Source organism: Heloderma suspectum, chromosome 7 (assembly GCF_057233095.1).
Source record: "Heloderma suspectum isolate Gila_16-S chromosome 7, 16-S_ref, whole genome shotgun sequence".
Taxonomy (NCBI): Eukaryota; Metazoa; Chordata; class Lepidosauria; order Squamata; family Helodermatidae; genus Heloderma; species Heloderma suspectum.
This window is the reverse complement of record NC_139464.1, coordinates 49,671,840-49,683,977: the sequence shown is the minus strand read 5'-3', so window position 1 is coordinate 49,683,977 and position 12,138 is coordinate 49,671,840. Positions and strand designations below refer to the sequence as shown.

The following is a 12,138-nucleotide window of genomic DNA, read 5'->3' as shown; positions in this document are numbered from 1 at the left end:
TTGGTACATGAAATAGAAGGGAGCTCTATCTTGTTCTTCAGCTCAGGCAGTAAAATATCTTGGGCAGCCCTGCAGAGTAGAGCCCCCCCCCCCCCCGATCCAAGATTAAAATAATAGCAGGCTCCTGCCCACAGGTACACAACCTAATCAAAGGTGTTGGAAACTGATAAGGCCCTAGTCAGGTGAACAATTATACACAGTGTACAAAGAGATGTGCATGTTTATTGTTTTATCACTGTCAATGAGACTGTAAAGTGCAAGTGTTTTGCGGAGGGCTGGGACCCAAGCTTCATGTTCAGTTTCAAAATGTCCCTTTGCTCTTTACTTTGCTGTAAACAAAGAAAAATCTTCCAATGTCTGGAATTGCCAGAGACAAGTAGGGAAACTTTCCCGTTGTGTGGCATCTTGGCATTGTAGCACCATCCGTTCTGGGTTGGGGGGCAGGGGAGATATTCAGACAGACTTCCCACAGCACAGACTTCCTACTCCCTAATTTTTGCCTGCTTTTATGCCCACACAGCACAATTGTATATGTGTTTACTCAGAAGTAACTACTACTGTGCTCAGTGCAGCTTATTCCCAGGTAAGAATGCATAGGACTGCAGCTTAAGTAGAGCAGCCCAGTTGGTAACCCTATCCATTTTGGTGTTGTTGGAGAGTTTTTTTCAGATAGTTTTTCATCCAAATGATTCGGCTGGCTGATTTTGACTGGTGAGGGACTGTTTCTCAAAAACATTTGCAATGCATTTGAGTCCATTGCCTCTAGAGGCAAATTTCTCAGAGAAACATGCACAATATGTTTTAATACTTTTATTTTTATACAAGGAATGAGGCTTTTATTGTTGAAGCTTGAACCTAACCAAGTTTACTCACAAGTAAGCCCTATTGATTTCATGGGGATTTAGTTCCAGGTACATATGATTAGCATTGTGGCTGGATCCTCACCATGCTTAGAAATTTGAAATCTGAAAATGAAGTTCAAGAAGCTGAACTGCATGCTTAGAAATTTGAAATCTGAAAATGAAGTTCAAGAAGCTGAACTGAATGTTGAAGTTTTCCCAAACATTAAAGTTCTGCATAATATGAGGCAACTCCTGTTACACAACTAGGGGCCGATCTACATTGCGCCCGCCATCGCAATGAATTAGGTGTCCCGTTGGGTTAAACGCTCTCGCATTAAAACGTGATTTTAATCGAATGCGCAAGCTTGGTTGGTTCACACTTGAGCACTGTGCTGTTTTCCTGCTGTTTTCCTGCACACGTTTGTCTGATCTCAGATGCTAAGCGGGGTTGGCCCCGGTCAGTAGTTGGATGGGCGACCGCCTGGGAATCAGGCTTCCTGCACTGAGCAGGGGGTTGTTGTATCCCTTCAAATGAGATTAAGTTTTACCCCCTCCTATCCCCTGCTCTGGATGTGTGTGTTTTTTAATTAAGGCGTTATCCTTGCAGAATCGGGGCTTCTCTGCGATTTTTTTTTTCTAATTGCGGCATGATCTTCGAAGTTTCACAACTTCGAAGCCTGGAAGATCATGCCTGAATTAGAAAAAAAAAATCGCGGAGAAGCCCCGATTCTGCGAGGATAACGCCTTAATTAAAAAACACACACATCCAGAGCAGGGGATAGGAGGGGGTAAAACTTAATCTCATTTGAAGGGATACAACAACCCCCTGCTCAGTGCAGGAAGCCTGATTCCCAGGCGGTCTCCCATCCAAGCACTGACCGGGACCGACCCCGCATAGCTTCCGAGATCAGACAAGTGCGCACACATCCAGCCCTTTGCTTGTTGCTGAGGAAATGGGGGCTGCTGAGGAAGCTATGCAATCGATAGCCGGAAGAAGACATGGGGCCGTCAAGAGCTGTGATTGGACAGGAGGGCAATACAAACACCCCCACATATGGACAGGCGGGGGAGGGGACTACGACCGGATACGGTAGTGAAGGTGGAAAATCAGAGCACATTAAGGGGAAATACCGGGATATTGGGGTATTGAAAGCGGGAGCACGGAAGTGGGAAATTCCAGTTCCAATTCGAGGCGATAACTGCGTAGTGTGAAGGGTGGGCGGTGAAACCTCATTGGAAGCAAAAAAAAGGCGGTAAGTGTAGATCCAGCCTAGGTTTTGCTTTTTCTCCCATCCTGTCAAGTATATATTGACCTGGATTTTATTGATGCACCATAGGGGAACCCCCCCTTTTTTTCTTCAGCGTGCGCATTTCTAAATTTTAAATTTCTTTCAGAACAATTTCGTGGAGATGCCAAGAGGATTACCCAATGTATACCAGTGTCTTCCAATTTAAACATCCTTCTCACTGTAGTAGATGTTTCAGAAATCATGGAGGAGGAAGAGGGAAGGGCCAAATGCGTTTATAACTCTGCCTCTTGCCCTTTAGCTAATCTTATGAAACCTCATGTTATATCACTGGCTTTTATTTTGCTCTGTCCTTGATCCCCTATACAAAAGATAGTTGTTTGGAGCATGGTAGCCTATTACAAAATCTTACACAGAAATTGACAGGGAGCACTGAACATTTGGTGGTGATCATAAGATGGAATTTCCCTCTCTCATCAGCTCTTGATAAAGACGTCAGGGTGAAGGTGGTTACTCTAAAAGGAGCGACGACAAAAGAGGAAAGAATGTATAAGAAGATGGAAAAGCACTGAAGGGTGAGGGATTTTCAGAATACCCTAGCAGGACAGATGTTGTTTTTTTTAAATCAAAACAAAAGGAATTTTAAACAAACCTTTGTAGAGAAAGCAATGACTAATGAGAGATCTTGAGAATATCAACATTTGTTTTACACTGGTGCATGTTTACTGGGGAAGAGTAGCAAATGCTGTTCTGCATTTTATTGAATGAATTCGATAATTTAATAACAGCTAGTCATTGAAGTGTAGTGATAGTGAGATGACAGCAGGTATGCAATTTGGGATAAGTTTTAGTTATGTATTACACTGGTCTTTTTGTGAGTGGTAATGTTTCTATTTATTTTGGCCACCTAATGCAAAGACAAAACTCACTGGAAAAGACCCCTGATGATGCTGGGAAAGATTGAAGGCAAAAGGAGAAGGGGACGGCAGAGGATGAGATGGCTAGATAGCATCACTGATGCAATGAATATGGACTTGAGCACGCTCTGGGAGAGAGCGAAGGACAGGAAGGCCTGGCGTGCTATGGTCCATGGGGTCACGAAGAGTCGGACGTGACTTAACGACTGAACAACAACGTTTCTCTTTCCCTTTTTTTCTGATTTGTTTACACAGTAAAGTGTGAAATGTTTGTTCATAAAATTAAAGTAAATAACCAAACCGCACAGCAGTTTAAAATGCCATATATCCCAGATCGCTGCCTTTAACTCGCCAGGAATCTCTCAGTTCTTTTAAAAAGAATGTTGTACTCTTTTGGACAAAAATAGAAGAAAATGTGCATTCCTTATTGGAACTATAATTCCCAAATATCCAAAGCAAGAATACATTCCTAGACACTTCTTTTCAGAATTTTTGGTATAATATGGAGAACTGACAGGATTAAAAAAAATATTTTGATGTGGCAATGTAATAAAGAGGAACACTGTACATGGCAAGGCTAAAGGAGAGGAGAAAGAGAATGAGGCTGCAATCCTACACATACTTACCTAGGGCTCCATCTACATGAAAACGGAATGAGAAGTGCTTTCTGGTTATATCAGGATTTTCATGAAATTGCTTTGGTCCATCAGGGGTACATGAAGCAAGAAAAGCGGTGTATATACTACCTAAAAACCCACTTTCACGGGTCACACAGCACTTGAAACCCCCATACTTCAGGGTTGGATAGGTGGAGTAGAACTGAACGTCATCAACCTGGTAGGTGCTGCTCAGTGAATGAGACAGGCTTGTTTCCCACCCCTGGCCAAGCTCTCCTGCTCAGAGAAGTTTACTGGAAATGCTGAATTAAGTCCTGTAGAAGAAGCCCCAGGCCTCTTCCCTCTCATCCACCTTTGGGATATTGTGAAAGATTAAATGATACTGCACTATTGTGAATGGGAAAAAACAGGCTACATAATCTGAATGGGTAAAGCAGCTACTGTGCCATTGTGAATGCTTGAAACTGCACTATTGTGAATGGGGAAAACAGGTTGCATACTGTGAATGGGTAAAGCAGCTACTGCACTATTGTGAATGGGAAAACAGCACTACTGCGATATAGCGAAAGGATGAAACAGTGTGAAGTAGTGCTAAGTGGGAAAGAAAGCCTGTGTCCAAAAGTACCCTACTGCGAATGGAGAAAAAGAGGGAATGTGGCGGAAAAAAGGGGCAGCCCCGCCCCTTGGTCACGTCACTGCCAGGTCACAGAGGCACAACCAGGATGTAATATGGGGGGATGGGGCACACTGCAGTGGAACTGCACAGGAGCTGGGCTTAAGGAAAAGAGATGCGCTAAAAGGACTTTCCGAAAACGCGCCTTTTCCAGAGGGAAGCTGTGAGGTTGCTGCGGATTGGTGACAACGTCATCTGTTGTGAACGACCCTGATATGCTCTCGCTCCACGCTAAATCAGCCATGTAGATTGGGCCCTAGGTGTGAGTATCATTAAACTCAATGGGGCTTGCTTCTGAGTATCCATGTCGAGCAGGGGTAGGCAACATCTTGGGGTCAGTGGGCACATTTAGAAATTTGAGAAACTGTCCTGGGTACATTATAAAATGGCTGCCATGGGTGGCCATGGCTAGTCACAAAGGCCAAGTAACTTGCCTAGAGGTGTGCATGAGATGTTGTAAAGGGAGCAGCAAAAGGCTTCCACTTTGCTTTGAAGCAATCTCAGATGCCAGTAAGAAAGTATATACATATTTTTTAAATACAAATTGGAAGGAGTAGGGTGTCTCAGTGAGCACCAAGCAAGGTGTCTGGGGACACGTTAGTGCCTGCGGGCACCACGTTGCCTACCCCAATGTATATTATCGCACTGTGATTCTCCTTTCTCTCACCACTGCAGTCTTTCCCATTCCATGACCCCAGCACCTTTCCTTTCCTTAGGGTGCAATCCTGTGCATGTTTAGACAGAAAAAAAGTCCTACAACTCCCAGTAGTCTCCAGCCAGGACTGCACCCTTAAAATATTGCTGCCTCAGCCTCTTGGCTCAGCATTCAGTCAGCAAGCAGCAGCCTTTGCTCACGTGTCTTATTTTCCTTACCTTTAAGCTAGGGACAGGAGTTAGGCGATTAGCTGTCCTGTAAGCGGATTAATCAGGCTTTAAACCTCCCTATCTTCTAAATGGTGAAAGAGTGATTGTCACCAGACAAGATCTGTGAAAAGCCCACCAACAGCAGCACACTTTGCAGTCACCGGCAACAGTCAAGTTGAGGATGTGTCAGGATAGTCATATAATACATACTTTGCGCTCCGTGTGGCGTAGACGACGCTCTCCTCTTTGCCAGACATGTGCTGCGTAGGTCCTATATTGCAACATATTCTTGTTTCATTTTTCCTCCCCACCATTCCTCCAAAAAGCTTGGACCATCGTATAAGTATATTGTTAGCTAGCTTGGGTTATCGCTTAACAAGATAAAGCAGGGTATACGTTTTCAAAACAGACAAAACAGTCCCACTGTACTGCTTTGCGTTTAGGATGAAGGGCCATAGCTCAGAGGTTAGAACACTTACTTTGCCTGCAAAAGGTCTCGGATTTGATCAGCAGGATTAAAGAATAGGGTTGGGAAAGGGGGAAGATTCCTATCTAAAACTCTGGGGAGCGACTACTAGTCAGTGTGTAGAGCAGACAGTACTGAGGTAGATAGATCAATGGCCTTGTACAGGGCAGCTTCCTATATTCCTATGATTGGCCCAAGGTCACCCAATGAGCTTCCTGGCTGAGAGGGAATTTGAACCCAGGATTCCCTGGTCCAAATCAAACACAGTATTTGCTACACCACACTGGCTTTCTGTCCTATTATAAATCACACCTTCACCCAAGCATATACCCTGTCCAGTAAATAATCACATACCTGTAATCTGCCACGCTATGGGGAATGCAGGCCTTCTGCTTAGGATGGGCAAGTTGCAGTGTTTTGTTTTGTTAATGTCCCCCACATTTGGAATATGTTCTCAACTCTCCTATCATGTGATAATTTAATCACCACTATATTTTTGGGCTGTTGGTGATTTAAAAGGAGTAAGGAGTAGCTCCACATTTTACACAGCAATCATGGTTTCCGAATAGCAAACATGTAAAGTGTGAATGACAGGTGTGGATTCTTCAAACACCTGTGTATACATGCCTGAGAGCCTTGATTCAATATCCGCTCCCTAACATGTTTACAGAATTATTTAAAGATGTGCCTGTCATTCATACTTTAACACTAGTTTTAGTGCTGTACCAACCTACGGCTGGCCATAGTTCAAATTACATCCCAAGGATTTTCATACAATAACAGCTAAATGACCAATTAAGCAAGATGTACTGTTCACTGTCAACAGCCTGGCTGTTTAAAAACCCTTTCATTTTCACAACAGGAGTATAACCATATTTGCTAAAACCTACAGTATAAAACACAGGTTCTGAAACATATAGATAGGAGATCGGCTTTTTCAGCTTTCAGTGTGGGAGAAACGCTCCACACAGCACAACTCCACCCAAATCTACTCAAAAGTAAGTCCCATTGAGTTCAATGGACTTATTCCTATTATTTTATTTTTATTTATTTCATTTCTATACCGCCCAATAGCCGAAGCTCTCTGGGCGGTTCACAAAAATTAAAACCAAACAACACACAATAAAACAATTTAAAATATATAGAACATTAAAACCACAATATAACAATACAACCACAATAAAACCTAGCAGCAGTACAGGAGTTTAAAATACAGATTTAAAACAGCAAAGATAAAAATTTAGAAAGCTAAAATGCTAAAATGCCTGGGAAAATAAAAAGGTCTTCACCTGGCGCCGAAAGGAGTACAATGTAGGCGCCAGGCAAACCTCACTAGGGAGCTCATTCCACAGCCGGGGTGCCACAACAGAAAAAGCCCTCCTCCTAGTAGCCACCTACCTCACTTCCTTTGGCAGGGGCTCACGGAGAAGAGCCGCTGATGATGATCTTAAGGTCCGGGCAGGCACATATGGGAGGAGGCGATCCTTCAGGTAGCCTGGCCCCAAGCCGTTAAGGGCTTTAAATGTTAACACCAGCACTTTGAATCGGGCCCGGAAATGGACTGGCAGCCAGTGCAGCTGGAAATGTACTGGCGTAATATGAGCTCGCAGGCCAGTCCCTGTTAACAATCTTGCTGCCCTATTTTGGACCAGCTGAAGTTTCCGGACCGTTTTCAAAGGCAGCCCCACATATAACGCATTGCAGTAATCCAGATGAGAAGTTATCAGAGCATGGATAACTGTAGCTAGGCTATCTCTGTCCAGATAAGGGCGTAGTTGGTATACCAGCCTAAGCTGATAAAAAGTGCTCAGTGCCACTGAGTTCACCTGTGCCTCAAGTGACAGTTCTGGATCCAAGAGCACCCCCAAACTACGAACCTGATCCTTTAGGGGGAGTGCAACCCCCTCCAGAACAGGTTGAATATCACCTAGCCGGGCAGACGAACCACCCACTAACAGTACCTCCGTCTTGTCTGGATTGAGTTTCAGTTTATTAGCCCTCATCCAGTCCATTACCGTGCCCAGGCACTGGTTCAGAACAGCCACTGCCTCACCTGGTTTTGATGAGAAAGAGAGGTAGAGCTGGGTGTCGTCCGCATATTGATGGCACCTCAGCCCACACCTCCGGATAACCTCCCCCAGCGGTTTCATGTAGATGTTAAACAGCATGGGGGATAAAATAGAGCCCTGTGGAACCCCATGGCACAATTGCCATGGCACAGAGCAATACTCCCCCAGCACCACCTTCTGGAATTGGCCATCCAAGTGTAACTGATTTCTGCATTGCTAATCATTCCTACTTTTACCCTTGGCAAAGAGGAAGCAAGTTGTGGGGAAAGTCCAGTCACTGCATTATCAACAAGTTCCTCTTCCTGAAAACAGTTTGAGCTTTGAAGAACCAAGAGAAGCCTATTTATTGTACAGCTCCAGTAGCATGGGCATGTTAAAATTAGGGGAAGTGTTATGAAATAAAGCACAAATTACATCTTTGTTTTTAAATGGAACCAGAAATGACTGTGGATGATTGCAGATGGACGGCTCCTACTGCTAATAATCAGAAGGCATTGTGCAGCTGTTTTGTCCTTTCTTCCTTAATGGATTTTCCGTGGTAAGAAAAAAGACTGAAGAAGTGGTGGCAAAAATGGGAGGGTTACGAGTGGAAGACAACTGCATCCCTGACATAAAATTCCAGGAATTAAGCAAGGCGATGGTGCAATAAAAGCCTTGTCTGGAAGCACCCTGTGATATTCCAAACCTTAGGAAACTCAGAATATCTTGAGACTGATGTTGTGGTTTTAGAGATAATAGCCAGTATCCCAAACAACTGTGCAACTAGTTTTGTAAGCCCAAATAAATTTTAGACATGTTTTTCATTAATAGCAGCCCCCCCCCCCTTGAATAACGTCAGTTCCATGGGCACTGGACTCTTGTGCATGACTGTCAATGGAATCCTATACATGTCTCCTCAGAAGTAAGTCCTGTTGAGTTCAGTGGGACTCACTTCCAGGCAGATGTGTACAGGACTACAGCCTAAGCAGCTGTTTGGGTCTCAGCCATTGTCTTTTAAAAATGATTCTAAATGACTGTTTTCATAGTGGGGAAGCAAGAATTAGTTGTGAAATGCTGCAGAACTATGAAAGTGGCATGCTTTAGCCTGGGCTCAGAGAATGGGCTCTGTGTGTGGGCATGTAAGGCCTTGGTTTAAATCATCTTATTCTGTTGGTATGGGAGGAAACACACGTGCAACATCTAAACACTCTTAAATGCTGTATGCCCTTAAAAGCTGTGCCAGCTCCAGTTTTTTGACAACCCTTGGGCAAGACACCCTTAGTGGTCCCCCTCCCTGGGTGGGTCTACCTTCTCACTGTCATTGTCACCAACTGGTATTGTTCCTCATCTCCTTTCTGATCGGCAGACAGCAGTGAGCAAGTGGGCCATGGGTAGGCAACGTGGCACCTGCCAAGATGCCCTTCCCCTCCCACTTTGACAACAACAACCACACATTTCCTTACTGGAAGCTGGGAATGCTGTGAAATAGGTTTCTGTCAGCACTGAAAATTGTGGGTTCAAAGGAGGTGTTTGGTGTATTATGGTTCACACCCCACCTCTGCCTTGTAGTCAGTCTTTTGGGCAGGTGACTTGTCCTTTGCCATGCATCCCATGGCAGCCCTCTTGTGGTGGTGCCCAGGTCAGATTCTCAAATTTTGAAATGTGTCCACAGCCCAAGAAGGTTGCCCATCCCTGAAGCAGGCAGTGGCATCTCCTGCTCCTTCTTACCACCACTAGTTTGAGGCAAGTGAACAAGCGGATTGCAATGGTGAAGAAGAAGAGCATGTACAGGGGACTCTGGCCAGTGGACCCCTCTTGGGGCATGGGCCCTTGGGAGGTGCCCAACCATGCCTACCATTGATGCTGGCCCTGATGAAAAAGTTAATCATATAACATATTTGGCAACTATTCAACCCCTTTCCGCTATTTTAGGAAGAGGGGCAATAGATTTTCATGTCATTTTCTGTCCCTTTACCCAGGGTAGTCCTTATGGTAGAGTGCAATACGGCTTAAAGCAAGGAATGGGCTACAGAAATGAATTCACAATGCACTTTGGATCTGTTCAGTTATCTATAATGTGCTTCAGACTAAGCCATAAAGCTTCTCAGGATTATTGGGTAGCCAGATGCAAATGAAGGCAGAGGTCCTGCACCTTTAATAGTTGTATAGAAGAGGGAATTTCAGCAGGTGTCACTTGCATGGCAAACACCTGCTGAAATGGCCCTCCGCTTCACCACCATTACAGGTACAGGAGCCCTGGCCTCTTTTGCCTCAGGACACCCCAACCAGGTACCCATCCCTGTAGATGTGTTAGGCTAAAACTCCCATCATCAAGTTATAGTCTAACACATCTGGAGGGCATGGTGCCAGTTTGGGAAAGGCTGTCCTCACGGATTGTTTAAAGGAGGTATTAACAGCTTGGATGAATGTCTGCCTTCCTGACTGGTGAATGGGCATTGTAGTGGTGACTGAGAAAGAAAATAGAGACAAAATAAACTCTCTCTAGCTGAAGTGGCTATTCCACTATGGCTATAATCCCTGTATCTTTACATGTAAGTGAAAACCCCAGAAATGAATGGGATTTACTTGTGAGTCAGCATGCATAGGATCAGGCGGCACAACAACCCTCACAGATTGCTGATCCTTTTCCAAGGGAGAAGGGTCCATCATCTCCCCAGGCAGCTTCTTCCACTGCTTTTTAAAAATCCAATTTATTTATTTCATTTCTATACCGCCCAATAGCCAAAGCTCTCTGGGCAGTTCACAAAAATTAAAACCACAAAGTGCAGCATAAAACAACATGAAAGCTTAAAACCACAACCAAAATAAAACCTAGCAGCAATGCAGAGATTTAAAATACAGTTTTAAAACGCCAGAGTTAAAAGACTAGGAAGCTAAAATGCTCAAAAACTAGGAGAATAAAAAGGTATTCACCTGGCGCTGGAAGGAGTACAACGTAGGTGCCAGGCGAACCTCTCTAGGGAGCTCATTCCAGAGCTGGGGTGCCCTAGCAGAAAAGACCGTCCTCCTGGTAGCCACCCGCCTCACTTCCTTTCGCAGGGGCTCACGGATAGGGATATACGAAAGTCTTACCTGGCTCCGCGCCGGGCAATCCACGGCACTCCATCCCTCCCTCTGGAATCCACTCCGGCCGGCTCAGCTCCGCAGTGGTTCCGGATGCAGCTGGGCTGCTGTGGCCCCCATTTGCGTCCTTGCAGTCAGCCGTGATAGGCTACGTAAGTATTTACGAAGCCTATCATGGTAAAGGCAGCCACGCAAATGGCGTAGTGGCCGCCATTTGCATCCCTGCTCTTTGCCATGATAGGCTACATAAATACTTATGTAGCCTATCCCAGCTGACTGCAAGGACGCAAATGGCGGCCGCAGCAGCCTGGCAGTGGCCAGCCGGGAGACCAGCCAGAGCCGCCGCCGCCACTGCATCTGCTGCCGGAGCCACTGCTGCCAGAGCCGCTGCCAAGTAAGCTCCGTCCCAGGGGGATTCTGCGGGGCGGCGGGGGGACAGGCCATTCCGCCACGGATTCCGGGGGTCCGTGGTGGAATTCTCTGACATCCCTACTCATGGAGAAGGGCTGCTGAGGATGATCTTAGGGTCTGGGCAGGCACATATGGGAGGAGGTGATCCTTCAGATAACCTGGCCCCAAGCCATTAAGGGCTTTGAATATTAATACTTTGAATCAGGCCCAGAAATGGACTGGCAGCCAGTGCAGCTGGAAAAGTACTGGTGTAATGTGATCTCATTGGCCAGTCTCTATTAACAATCTTGCTGCCCTATTTTAGAATAGCTGACGTTTCCGGATGTATAATGCATTGCAGTTATCCAGACAAGAGGTTATCAGGGCATGGATAACTGTAGCTAGGCTGTCTCTGTCCAGATAAGGGCATAGTTGGTATACCAGCTAATCAAGTCCCACTGGCAGCATTAAGCATTGGGTGTGTATTATTTATTTATTTAATTTATATCCCACCTTTCTTCCATTGTGGAACTCAAGGTGGCTACATGTGGTTCCTAGGTGGTCTCCCTTCCAAGCACTGAACAGATGCAGACCTGCTTAGCTTCTGCAAGGTGGCTGCCTCATGTGCCTTCAGACTATGCCCTGGAACCATGTATCGCTCCTCTGGAAATTAATAGCACTTCTATTATCCAACCTCTATAGTTAGGATGCATTTCTCTGGGTCCCTTCCAATAATTATGTTCCTCTTCTCCTGTGACACCAAAGTCAACCTTTCTTCATAATGAAAAAAATACATCTATTTCCATTGTCAGTGCTTCTGGGCAGGAAGCAGAAGACAAAACTCTTTGAAATGCAAAACAGGAAGTAGTAAAATTGTCTAGAATTTGCAAAAGAAGTCTCTAGAGTGTGAAGATCAAGTAAAAAACTATATAGCTTATTTCTCTCCTCCCTCACCATGTAATTAATACTCCTGATTTAGGTGTGTTACAG

The 12,138-nt window shown here is 45.0% G+C and overlaps 1 protein-coding gene across 2 annotated transcripts in view; it reads right to left on the bottom strand.

Annotated features, from left to right (window-relative positions):
* The window catches only part of PDE6H (phosphodiesterase 6H), a 192,599-nt gene that overhangs the window by 19,564 nt on the left and 160,897 nt on the right, over window positions 1-12,138 (bottom strand). The window contains exon 1 of one of the 2 annotated variants that reach the window (XM_084810109.1): window positions 7,680-7,898. The exons of the other annotated variant lie outside the window; for it this stretch is intronic. The gene's annotated coding sequence lies outside the window, so the exon portion shown is untranslated. Of the gene's footprint in view, window positions 1-7,679; window positions 7,899-12,138 lie in introns of those variants that run through there. 2 annotated transcript variants of the gene reach the window in all.